Here is a 12,991-nt window from a genome sequence, read left to right on the forward strand (position 1 = left end):
CTATCAGAAGTCTAATGGCACCGTGCCTTGCACACTTAGCACCATCTTTTTGCCCCCCTTGCCTTCAGTCCTTCTCACAAACAGCTTCAGCATGTTCATTTTACTTTGGTCCTTACCAGCCACAAATAATTAAAAATGATGGAGATTTTTGTTTAAGCTAGCCCCAGTTCTAGGAAAAAAAGAAAGTAGAGCCAATCTTGAGGGTGAAGGACTCTAGCAAAATACTTACAGCAGAGATTTAATATGAAGCATATGTGCAGTCCTGCTGAAATCAAATAAAACTTATTAAAGGCTTTTCTGAAGCACAGTCAGCTCATCTGCCCAGGTGCACTGTGCAAAGGCAATGAGAATAACTCACATTCTTAGAATTAAGCAGTGTGCTTTGTCCTCTGGTGAATGAGGGTCTATGTGCTCTATTTACAGGAAAGTGGTTTCAGAAACAGCTTGCACAAGTGTTCTGTTCTGTCTCCAGATGCTCTCACTTATGCATATTGTCTGGATAACTGCATATGTAGATGCTTGGGCCTTGTGCATAGGCAACAGATAATTTCATCCAGGTATTAGCTTCAAATGGGCCTTCAGGTGGAATCATATCTGATTTCCCAGACCCTGTTTCCTAATGTAGTGAGCCTACTTCCAGATTTCTGAAGCAACAGTTAATACCGCAGCATGATACATAACACACAGTAGCAGGAGGTTGGCATGTACTTAAAAGAGGTTAAAAAGGTTATCATGAAAGAAGATGAGATTTCCATGAATAACAACAAATGTAATCTTGGACTCTTTTCTTTTTTCCATTTAATTTATAAAAATGAATTAAAATTATTAGTGATTTCTTTCATTTTGCTCCCAAAAGGTATTCACCATTTCCTGTTAAATCCCTTAGGCCCCCGAAGGTCCTCACAAGATGTCACTCTGCCCAATCTACCATCCTCAGTTGCCTGAATGACAGCTTAATCCTTGTGGCACAGATCCTGCCTCATTGTGCTGTTGACAATATGTAAGCCTTGAAGCTCTATTAAATGCTGTAAGCCGTATACAGGCATCGGGCAGATCAGAGAAAACTGGTATGAATATGATTTAAACTCTGATGTACCATATGTCCTGGAAAAAATAATGTGGGTGTTTGGAAGATTTATAGGCTTGAAAGGTTTGGGATTGCACATAGCTGATGGCTCTGGTTGAGCTCAGTGCCTGGTTGGGCTTCACCAGGCTGAAGAATGCTCACTTTAGTGGGTGGAAACCTCTCCCCTCAAGATATGGTCAGGAAAGAGATTTGGTACATTACTCTTGTGGCTGCGCAGTGGAAACAGGTATACCTGCCTATGTGTATGTCTGCCCTGGCTTCCCATTGACAAGCATAGGTGGCTCCATTTGGGGTGCTTTGCTTGTCCCAGGTAATTGCAAAAGGAACAGAGCTGAGGCTGAGCATATCCTCCTGATCTGGGGAATTCTGAGGCCCTGGTTTCATTAGCTACAAGAGGAAAAAGCGTGTTATCTCCTCAAATGACACAAAGCAATTGGGTTAATTTGAAAAATGTTCAAGCCTCTGTCTTATCTCATCTTGCAATTCCTTCTGTCTATATTTTATTGTCTGCTTTGTGCAGACACACTGGAATTAAAAGAGAAAAATAATTGATTAGTGTAATAACATGGAGCTTATTTTAAACCAAGACAGCTGAGAGCTAAGGATGAAACTGTCTTTGAGGTACTCATGATTTTGCCCAGATAAAGTCGTAAAGGGGCCACTTCAGATCTGATGGGACAGACTTTCATCACAGCACATTTCATGGTGCAAATCATTTTTATTTGTTTGCTCCTCTCTGTGACACAAGTTGGAGATTGGGTTTGTTCCCCCCAGGAGTGAGCTGAGGAAGAAATTAAAAAGAAAAGGTGAAGACATGGCAGGTCCCCTGCCATGGTGTGGGGCATGGCAAGATAGGTGCCACGGACGCTAGCCTAACTGGACCTGAGCAATCCTCCACATGGCTTGGAAACACCAAGATCCACTGGAGCATGGCCCCTCGTGCACTCAATGCAACTGGGATTGCTCCTGTGAAGCTGAATTTGTATATGGCCTTGAGTTTTCAGATTGCCAGCTCTAAGGTTACATCAAAACCCTTCTCCTTTAAAAGGCAGAAATGCAGCTAGTGATCTTTCCCTTTCCTCAGAACAGCAGACTGAATTATTCATTTTAAATGCAAATATTTATTATCCACTGCTAATTGGGGATTGGGTCGAAGAAAGCAAATGTGAAAGTCAATGAGAACCTGTGTTCAGCAAGTGCAAAGCCACTCATTTCACACAGTTGAGGATGAAGGTAGAAATCAAGTTGCTTTTCATGTCTAGATTTTAAGAATACAAACCAACAAAGACTGTTAAGATGAATATTCAGAGCCCTCTGGTACTGAGTTTATTTGCCATACTTTCTGGATTTTTCAGCCTGGCAATTATCTGTAGGGTCAACATGGTTTTGTCTTGCTGTGTAGGCAAGCTCTTTTGCTATTTTATGACAAAGAAGAGAAAAATATTAATGAAGATAGATGGTCTATTAAAGACATTATTAAAAATTGGTCTGGAGTCTTGTAGGAGCAACACAGTAGCTGCAAATTACAAAAGAAAAGCCCATGCAAATCTGAAGCAGCTAGTTATTTCTTCTGCATTTACATGAAAGTGGATGGATTGTGCCACTTGTACACAGTGAAATAAATGAACGACCAACCAGCACAATGAAACCTATTTTTTATTTAAGTGTTAATTTTTTTTTCCATAGTATTTCCTTAAATCTTAAGTGCATATCAACTCTCATAATGAGTATAAGCTTGGATAAAATAATCAGCATTTCTACAAGCTGTCACAATTTTGAATATTCAACTTTTCAGCATCCAGAGTCAGATTTTTATAGGTAATTATATCCTATACTTTGGACATAAGTCTGAGCTCACTAGCTTGGACATAAGATAACATAGTCGTGGGCATTAGCAAACTTTGGGGAGAATGGATGGGAATGAGGGGGAGGTCAGGATCTTGCCATCTGTTGGCAAAGCCTTAGCTGTGCTTCTGCCTGGTTTGGTACACCCAACAGCAGTTTGCTGCGTTCCTGGACAATAAGAAAGACAGAGACCACAAGATTCCCCTTGGTAGGACTGTGCCAGGAGGTAGCTGGGGACTTATAGAATAATAGAACCATAGAATAGTTAGGGTTGGAAAGCACCTTAAGATCGTCTAGTTCCAACCACCCTGCCATTGGCAGGGACACCTCGCACTAAACCACATCACCCAAGGCTCTGTCCAACCTGGCCTTGAACACCGCCAGGGATTGAGCATTCACAACTTCCTTGGGCAACCTGTTCCAGTGCCTCACCACCCTCACTGTAAAGAACTTCTTCCTTATATCTAACCTCGACTTCCCCTGTTTAAGTTTGAAGCCATTACCCCTTGTCCTACCACTACAGTCCCTAAGGAAGAGTCCATCTTCGGCATCCTTATAGGCCCCCTTCAGATACTGGAAGGCTGCTATGAGGTCTCCACACAGCCTTTTCTTCTCCAGGCTGAACAGCCCCAACTTCCTCAGCATGTCTTCATAGGGGAGGTGCTCCAGCCCTCTTATCACCCTCATGTCCTTCCTCTGGACTCGCTCCAACAGCTCCATGTCCTTTTTATGTTGAGGACACCAGAACTGTACACAGTACTCCAAGTGAGGTCTCACAAGAGCAGAGTAGAGGGGCAGGATCACCTCCTTTGACCTGCTGGTCAGGCTTCTTTTGATGCAGCCCAGGATACGGTTGGCTTTCTGGGCTGCAAGCGCACACTGCTGGGTCATGTTAAGCTTCTCATCAACCAACACCCCCAAGTCCTTCTCCACAGGGCTGCTCTGAATGTCTTCTCCACCCAACTTGTAGCAGTGCCTGGGATTGCCCTGACCCAGGTGTAGGACCTTACACTTCCCTGTCCCATGTCCAGCAATGTGGGGCACCTGAAGAAGAGCTGAGGAGCAGGTTGGGCTTAAACATGCTCCCTGGTTCACTTTCCTAGTGCAAGGAGAGTAGAGGCCTTTAGACTGAGATGTAAATTTGGCCACATAGAGTCAGTCAGTGCATAGGCCTTATGTATTTTTCTCATTTCTACTTTTGACTGTTGAGTCCATCCAGAATTTTCTGTATTTTACCATGTGTCATCAGCATTAGCGCCTTCATCCTGCTGAGGGCTGTGTGGAATGCGGAAAGGATGGCAAGACTGACCACAGTGATGGTACTTCAGTTCTACTTCAAGTGCCAGGAGATGGTCTCTGTTGCCAGCTGAATGCCACTGATGTAGGTAATGCTGGGGGAGAAAGACAAATTAGCTGTTTACATAATAAAAATAAATATTAAGCTCATTGATCCATGAGTGGTTGAGAATTAACAGTGCCACAGATGCGGAGATAAGACTATGCTGCTTCAAGGGATACCTGAGTGCTCAAGGCTGTGGACTTCCTTCACCCTGGTGCAGAGCTGGAGCAAATACCACTGAGGAGGCAAAACCAGTTCTGGGTAGACTGGGCTGGAGAGAGGCAGAGTCAAAGAAAACCCCCCAGCTTTGTTGATCGAAATACTGGCAAAAAGAAAATCATCCAAATGTGGCCCATGTTTTTAAACTCACTAAAATGATTGTCTGTGTCTTTTCAAGGGGTGAGGACATCTGGCCTCCATTTCCTAGGTATTGTAGTAGGGATTAGGGACTAATTTTTGCCATGGTCTGAGTAGTAGGAGCCTAAATGCCCCCAATGTCTGTTTCAAAATAATTGTAATAATCTCAAACATTTCACCAGACATTGAAAACACAGGGTAGACATTGATTTCAGTTAAATACTTGTGTGGGAGTGTTTCATGTCTTCACACCTCTAAAGAATGAACCAACAAATCCAAGAAAGAAAAAAAAAGTGAAAGAATGGAAGAATACCTAAATTGTTCAAGAATTCCTCATTCTGACAAAACTGGATTGTCCCCTCAGCTTTCTTGGGGGGAAAAAAAAAGTAAAAGGGGATGTTTTAACATGTTTGTGGACAAAAGGAAACTAGGTCAGCATGAGACTGCTGGTCTGTTTTACAATGAACTATGAAGTATTCCTGTTCCCCCGTGATAGCTGGGCATGACTGGAATGAAGACCCTCTCTGCTGAAAGTAAGATCGTGCCCCTCAAAAATTCCCTTTTACAGGAAGAGAAATTGTTTTCCCCATTGCTCTGTCATCTAGATAGTGAAACAAAATGTTTTAAGTAGCCATTTTGTACCAATGACCTACTGCCCTGGGAAAGCCCTTGTCATCTTTGCAAAATCTTCATGGGCAATTATTTATTTCACAGCTTTGTTGTACTACATGGGCTGGAATCAATCCAGAAGCAAAACTTGTACACCAGAAGAAATTTCAGCACCTCAGTCCTACCTTTTTTTCTTGCTCAACATCAGAACTCAAAAAGCTGGCATTTACTACAAAATTAAGTTCTTCATGTATTTAAACTTGGAAATGCTAAGAATGCCTTAAATTAAAAATTCTCTTTGTAAAAGACCTCTGTGCCTTATTTTGATTAGGCTTAGACATCTTGGTCTGACTTCTTTATCATTTAACATTTAGGTAAAGACATAACACAACGTAAATCGTACAAGCCTATCATATAAGAAGCCACTGGTTATACAGTTTTCCATTGAAAACTACAACCAGTGACCAAATATTTGTCTTACTGTTTTTTTCATATTGCCAGATCAGTGTTTTCTGAAGGAAAAGAATATCACCTGGAAAATTTCCGGCCAGTGTTACTGGAAACAATGTTCATGCTGCTGTGTCCATCTCCTTTGAGGTCGGCAGGTTGGTTATTTATTGGCAGGGATGTATGACAATGAATATGTCCTTATGTAAGTCAGCTATTTCAGCTATTTCAAAATCAGCAACGTTTATTTAGCACAGCCATGAAATTCAAAGCCAACAGAAGCTAAGAAGAATATAACCCTGCACAGGCTATGATGACTATGATAAACATTGCTAGCCTGGCTTGTCTACAAAACTGGAATCAAAGGATTTGCTAAGCCAGAGGAGCCTTAAATAGACCAGAGGCCTGGCACAGTGGGGCACAGCTTCCTGGAGAGCCCTTTGCAGGCTGTCTCTGCAGCCTCATGTGTCAGGAATCGCTGGACTGCATCCAGCAGGAGCAGGCAGCAAACCTCTGCCCGCTCTTGGGGCAGCTGTTCAGTGCTCCCTCTCAGATACAATGGGAGATAGGGCCTATACGCTTTTCCTGGCTTTATGCCGAAGTGTTAGCATCCTTCATTAGCTCCATGTCTTATGTGCACAGTGGTAGATAGCCAAATCATCCCACATCAGTGAACAGCCTGCTTCAGGTGAATTCAGGGAATACGTGCATGGACCAAGAGCCCGTTACTATTGATTGTTTGTTTTAAGCTGAAGCTTAATTTAGACCTGTAAAATGTTATGCTAATATGCTGTTCCCTGTTACTTGTATAAATAACAGGGAAATAGTATGTTTGCATTAGTTTCAACACAAGAGTAAGAATTAGAAGACCCCTCCCAGCAGAAATGCTCACTTTGAGGGTGATGTCATACCTGCTGCTGAATCCCACCCACCCTATGCTCTCTGTTAATCCTCTCCATACAGTGGCAGTGTAAATGCTGTATAGTGACACCAAGCTCCACTGGTGCAGTGCCAGCGCTGGCAGCAGCTTAAGCCAGCAAGCAGGGGGTGGGCAGCTCTCAGGATGCTGGCTTACAGTCATGCTGAAAGTACCTCAGGGGTCTGACCTGAAGGAAGGGCAGGGGAGCCCGCAGTTATGAACACCAGGTCTGTGCCCCACCAACTCATCCCGTGACACAAACCTCACACAGATGAGGTGTGAGGACCCAAAGCACATTTCTACTCAGTGTCAGAGGCATGGAGCATAGCAGTAATACTTCTCTCACGTCCTGAGCTGCTATCAAGCTTGCAAGGGCAAGTTACTCTTTCACAGACTATTTTTTGAACAAACGTGGGTGCGTAAAACAAGTCTGTACCAGTTCAGAGCTCCACAGCCCTGTGAAGGTGATTGATCTGAAAGTGACGGGCCAGCAAAACAGGTTTAGCACCTCAAACTCTGGGGCCAGTGACTGCTGGTTATTCCTAGACAGACACTACCATGAATACGTTTACAGATCTCATTTATTTGGTTACATACTTCCTGTCTGGCCACAAGGCATGAAGACCAGTTATCTGGTTTGTGGTTTTTTTTAATAAATGTATGAAATCCCTTTATCTAGGAGGAATCAGCCTTTTGCTTGCTAATATACCAGCGTGTTAGTTTCTCTGGCTGAAAGAAACAGGAGTTTTCTTTTGAACGCTGAAGAAATCTGGACTGCGCTGTGCACTGAGTGCTGCGATTGAAAGGTGGTAAGAGCAAGAATGATTTTGTATGCTATGCTTCAGCCTTGTGCTGGCAGCTTTATACTGGTGGCTGATGTCCCACTTGTTTGCCCAGGACTGTCTGGTCTTTCCCTTGCTCTTTGCAAGGCTGCTTCATGCCTGTAGAACGGAAACTCTGCTCCTAAATCAGATTGTTGTGGTGTGGCAGCAAGTAATCCCACTACATAAGTTTCTAAAATATGTCTGAAGGGCTGTGTATCTGTTTATTTGGATTCATTACCCCACTTCAGCAACTTTCTCAATTCCACCCCCCTCTACCTTGCCCTCATATCCTGGCACAGGCTTGAGTTACAAAAATAAACAAGATGATTGTTATTAATCAAGGCTGAATGCAAGGCCTTGGTTAACCAACGTTTTTCATTGCAAGACTAGAAATAAATTACCAGAAAGGACAATGTAAATAACAGCACTCCATATGGAAACTGGGTACTTTTCATGCCCAGGCTCTGCTATGCAAGAGCACCCAAACATGAAGCCCAGGGACAGGGATACAGCAGCAGCTCAGTGGTCACAGACCATGTTTTGATGTCACAGGGTCCTCTGTACGCCTTATCTTTAAGTACCCACTTTTCCCTCTTCTCCTGAACTACTGCTTTACTACAAAATTTCACTTCATTCCCTGTACCCCTCGCACTCACTGGGAGTAGGGATTTTAGGTAAAAATGCAAATATAGTAGACAGATCCATTAGGAGGTTGGCTGCTTGAGTGATTAAGGACTCCTGGTTCATCTCTATCAGTTTGCTGTTTAGATACAGCTGCCCAATATGGGCCATTTAATGCCTGTGCCTGCATACTAAATAGTACCAACAGTATAAAATGATTTAACTATGCATGTGTCCTGTGAAGGTGTGTTATTAGATTCCTTGAGGGACCATGCAAGGTGTATTGACGATACTTATGATAGACTTGTGAGAAAACTATTTCAAACCATTTCTTACCTGCAGGCAATTATTCGTATTAAGAGCTTTGGTTTCCCAGCTGGTTAAAAAAGTTCAGAGTAAACATACTTCCACCGAAAAATTATACTCTGATACATTTAGATGAAATATTGGATGCAATTAGGTGAAATATGTCTATTTCAATGAGCTTGCATTTAGAAAAATTAAAACTAATTGCTTGGATTCTTTTTTACCTTATCAGAACAGAATATTTTCATATTTCATTTTATATTAATTAGCTTTGAATTAATATGTTACAAATTATAGAAATTTATATTACTCCTATTTTCATTAAATTCAGGTCTTGTCAAAGAAGGACAACAATCTTGGTTGACATGATTATGGGCCTGGTTGACCTAGGTAACTGTGCTTATACAACAGTTGACATCTTGAAGACATCGTGCATGGCAATTTGATTAAAATACTTGAGTGATGCAATTTATGGGGATCATGATATGTGGATTAAAAATCAGCTATTGATGTGTCTCAAAATGCAATCAAGTCACCTCTGAGGAAGCATCAAAGAGCATGCATAGGGCTGATCATGGTAAAGTTTCTCACACATCTGTTCATTGTCACTAAGTGTTTCATAATCCATATACAGATATAATCTTGCCATGGAGTCATCATCAAATTACGAAGATCAACAAATGGTCCAGGTATTATGAGGAACACATTGAGATGTTTAGCAAAGAATATTAGCCTTCAAGGATGAATTAATCTTTGGGAGTTCTTTCATGTTTGTAGGAGGTTTTTTTTATTAAATAATGTGTGTGTCTGCATCTAAGCAACAATATGACTGTGGACACATCTAAATCATGCGAGAGGGCAAGGGATCTGACAAGGAAGTTTTAACTTTGGTGTGATCAAACCACTTCCTATAAGAATGGTTGTCAGCTCCTCCAACAAGTACAGCTGAAAAATCACCTCTAGATCATATCAGTCACAGTACGGCCTGTAAATCTAGTTTAATATTGTACACTTTTTTCTTTTTTTTTTTTTTACCTAAGAAAGAAAGAAAATGAACAGAAATGATCTTACTGTTTCATTGTATGGTTTTTGCTAAATACAGCATCACTTACAGTGTATGTTGCCTCTGACTTTTGCATGATTACATCTGCATATTGTCAAGTGGCATGGAATGAAGTTCCAATTCCTGGATTTGTGAGGGCAGTAATCCAAGTCCCGCTCAGGTTCAGTCCTGTGATAAGAGTAATTGCAGTGACCTACTTCTAACTTGGAGAGAGTCATCACTCTGATTCTCACTGGCATTTCAGTTTAATGAACTCATTCTCACTTGTTGGTTCTACATCTCAAATTGCTCCCCTGAATATTTATGTATGGAAAATATGTCGTCCAAAAGAAGTGATCCCTACTCTCCAAAGAACTGTTCTATACTTTCCGAAAGAATGATTAAGGAGTAGCAAACAGACAATCTGCCACTTTTTCCTTCTCCAGAGGTTCCTCGTTAAAACCTGGTTAATCAGGGGAAGAACAAATCCCTAGTGTAATTGGGCTATATACAGGGTTTACATATAGGAGCTCTGAATAACAGACACACACATGCACATAAAAGCATTCCAGCTGCAGTCTCAGCTTTTTCCTGTCTTTTGTTTGTGCAAGACCATCCTCTGACTTAAGGTATTCAACTATACTTTCTACTTTCTTTATTAAGAGACATGGATACTAATCTATCTTCATTACCAAGCCACTATCTTCTGGGGAATGTTTTGAAAATCTACCTTCATTAAGATGGCAATAGTACCATCACTACTGGTACCTTGGTCTTCTCCAATCTAGCCCCTGCCATCATAGAGCTTGACTTGTTTAATAGCCACAGATATTTTCTTGGAAGATTTGTGGCCCAAAGCATTGTGTCTTCCAGTGATCTGGAAACTGAAAACATTTGCTTGAGATGATACAGTCACCAGCTGGAAGAGAGCTGTTTCATTTCAGTTCTAGGTTTAGGCATGGCTAATGAAAGCAGGGTTTGACCAGAATGATCTCTGGTGTGTGCATGCCATTGACAATGACAGAGGGCAAGACAGGTCTGAAGGTATTCTGTCTTTGTAATGAACCACTCAATTCCTGTGGCTGGAGCCAACAAAGTACTGTTTACAGTACTCTTTCCCGGCTTACCAAAATCTATTTACTTACAAAATAAAAAGGCAGATCTTCCTAACTGCTTTTTATTTCAACGCAAGGTGTTAACTAGCAGCAGAAAGTTTTATAGGTGTTTCAGTCATGTGTATCATACCTACAAGTATCTATCAATCACACACGTATTTACAGAGGCATCATAGAAAGCGCATATTACTTTGAACTCCATCCCCAGCTGAAATTCAAGACAGAAGTTATGTACACTTCTTCAAAAAGAGTATAACCAGGACACTACAGTTTTGGGTAGTCTTGAAACATCTTTAAGAATCGTAGAGGACCCTCAGAAGAATAGGGTATAAGATGGGGAGATAGGTGTTAGACTGGCACTAGATCTAGTGCATAGACCTAGGGCCAGGAGTATCTCAGGAAAAGGTCAAGCACAGGAGTTTTCAAAAATAGCAGTTTGTGGCTTACCCTTCAAGTCTGTCTCTGAGGTCTTCTCGTAGTAAATAATGAGACAACTCCCATATAGACCTTGCTACAAACAGCTTCACAGAGGTAAACACACACTGACATGGACAAAATAAGCCTTCACTTTCTCACAGAAATGCTTCTGGTGTTAGGTCACATCAACACATATCCTTTGCTATTCTAGTCAGTCTTAGTTGAGTTTCTCTTCATTAGGAACATGTATTATCAGTGTCAGAGTTGCTTGGAGGTTCTTGTTTAAGTTTATATGAGTTTAATGAGTATCTCTCATATTTGAAGTAAAAGAGCTGAATCCAGCAGAAAGCTGGGAAGTATGTTTAAGAAATTGGTTTTATATCAAATGTACATTGCAACAGATGGATGTAAGTCAAGGAACTTGGCATCTTTTTTCCTAATCTAAATTTATTACATATAATTTCTGTCTACTATGCATATTCTTGTGTCCAAAGCTGTGGATCAAACTCAGATGCTATAAAGGGCTCCACTTCATGAAGATGCAGAGGAAGAGACACAATTATTTATTCAAGGTGCTTTCAAAATCCTTACAACTTTCTGCACCCTGTTCCTCATCTCTTGCCCATTGTGGCTTTCCTTCACAGGACAGGAAAACTATTTGAGCTCACTCCGAGGGAGGGGGACCTCACACTGGATAACCCAAAGGATGGAAGACATCCCACTGAGCAAATCGCTGTTTCCTGAGAGGACTCATTGGTGTCTTGCCCACCTCACCACAGAGCAGGTCCTGCTGCTGCTACAGTCCACTTGGATAGCTGTCTCTTTGCTGACTTGCTGGAGAACTGTGCTGTGCCTGGGGCAAGAAACGGTGCAGAAGCATTGCAGGAGGTCCACTTCCTATTATTAAGACAGGGGACACACAGGACTGGTCCTGCATTCCCGGGGCAGTGCTCCCATGGAAGTACCAGCCACACAGTAGGAGCAATGCACTCTGTAGCACAGCTGCTCTGTAGCACAGCTGCTCTGTAGCTGGGACCTTGGTGACATCCAAAGCTGATGTACAATGCACAGGTCTTGCACCTGATACTTCCTGCATAGCTGGAAGAAGAGCCACAGGGTGCTGCTAATGTCTACCTGAAAAGAAGCAGCTGCATTGAGTCTATTTCCTGTGAAGTACTAGTTACGGCAGGATCAGCTCTGAAAGCACTGTTTTCTGGTTGTTTATGCAGGTGTCTCATGGAGGACACCAATCACAGCCATCAGGCAATCGTAAACTCTGACTGTGATAATCATGTCTCTAGTTGTTTGGGCTTCACTGAAATTTTTTAACTGGACAGATGGAAGTACCATAGGAAGCGTGGATAACTAGTGACCAAAAATCAGAGACCACTGGCTCTGGGACACTGAATTTTCTTCCAGGACTGAGAAAAAGTAGGGCTTTCAGGGTTTACTAGTACTTCTGAGTAGATCTGTGAAGGAAGACAGGGTATCACCAGAAAAAAAAAGGATTATCTGGTTACATTGGAGATGATGTGTGCCATGGTTTAAGGCCAGCCAGTAACCCAGAACCATGCAGCCACTTGTTCACACCCCTGCTTCTTCCTTCCTCCTGCTCCTGGAGGGATGGGGAGGAGAATCAAAAGAATGTAAATCCAGTGGGTTGAGATAAGAACAGTCCAGTAACTAAGGTATAATACAAAACCACTACTGCTACCACCAATAATGATAATGATAAGGGAAATAGCAAGGGGAGAGAATATAAAAGTAAAAGGGGAAAAGGAAAACAATAAACACAAGTGATGCACAGTACAATTGCTCACCACCTGCTGACTGATACCCAGCCCAATCCGAGCAGCGATCAGTCCCTTCTGGGTGGCTCCCCCCAGTTTCTATACTGGGCGTGACATGCTGTGGTATGGAATACCCCGTTGGCTAGTTTGGGTCAGGTGCCCTGTCTCTGCTCCCTCCTGTCTTCCCCTCCTCCCTGGCAGAGCATGAGAGACTGAAAAGTCCTTGGTCAGAGTAAGCGCTACTGAGCAACAACTAAAACATCAGTGTGTTAT

The sequence above is a fragment of the Strigops habroptila genome, chromosome Z (assembly GCF_004027225.2).
Source record: "Strigops habroptila isolate Jane chromosome Z, bStrHab1.2.pri, whole genome shotgun sequence".
In the NCBI taxonomy this organism is placed as follows: domain Eukaryota; kingdom Metazoa; phylum Chordata; class Aves; order Psittaciformes; family Psittacidae; genus Strigops; species Strigops habroptila.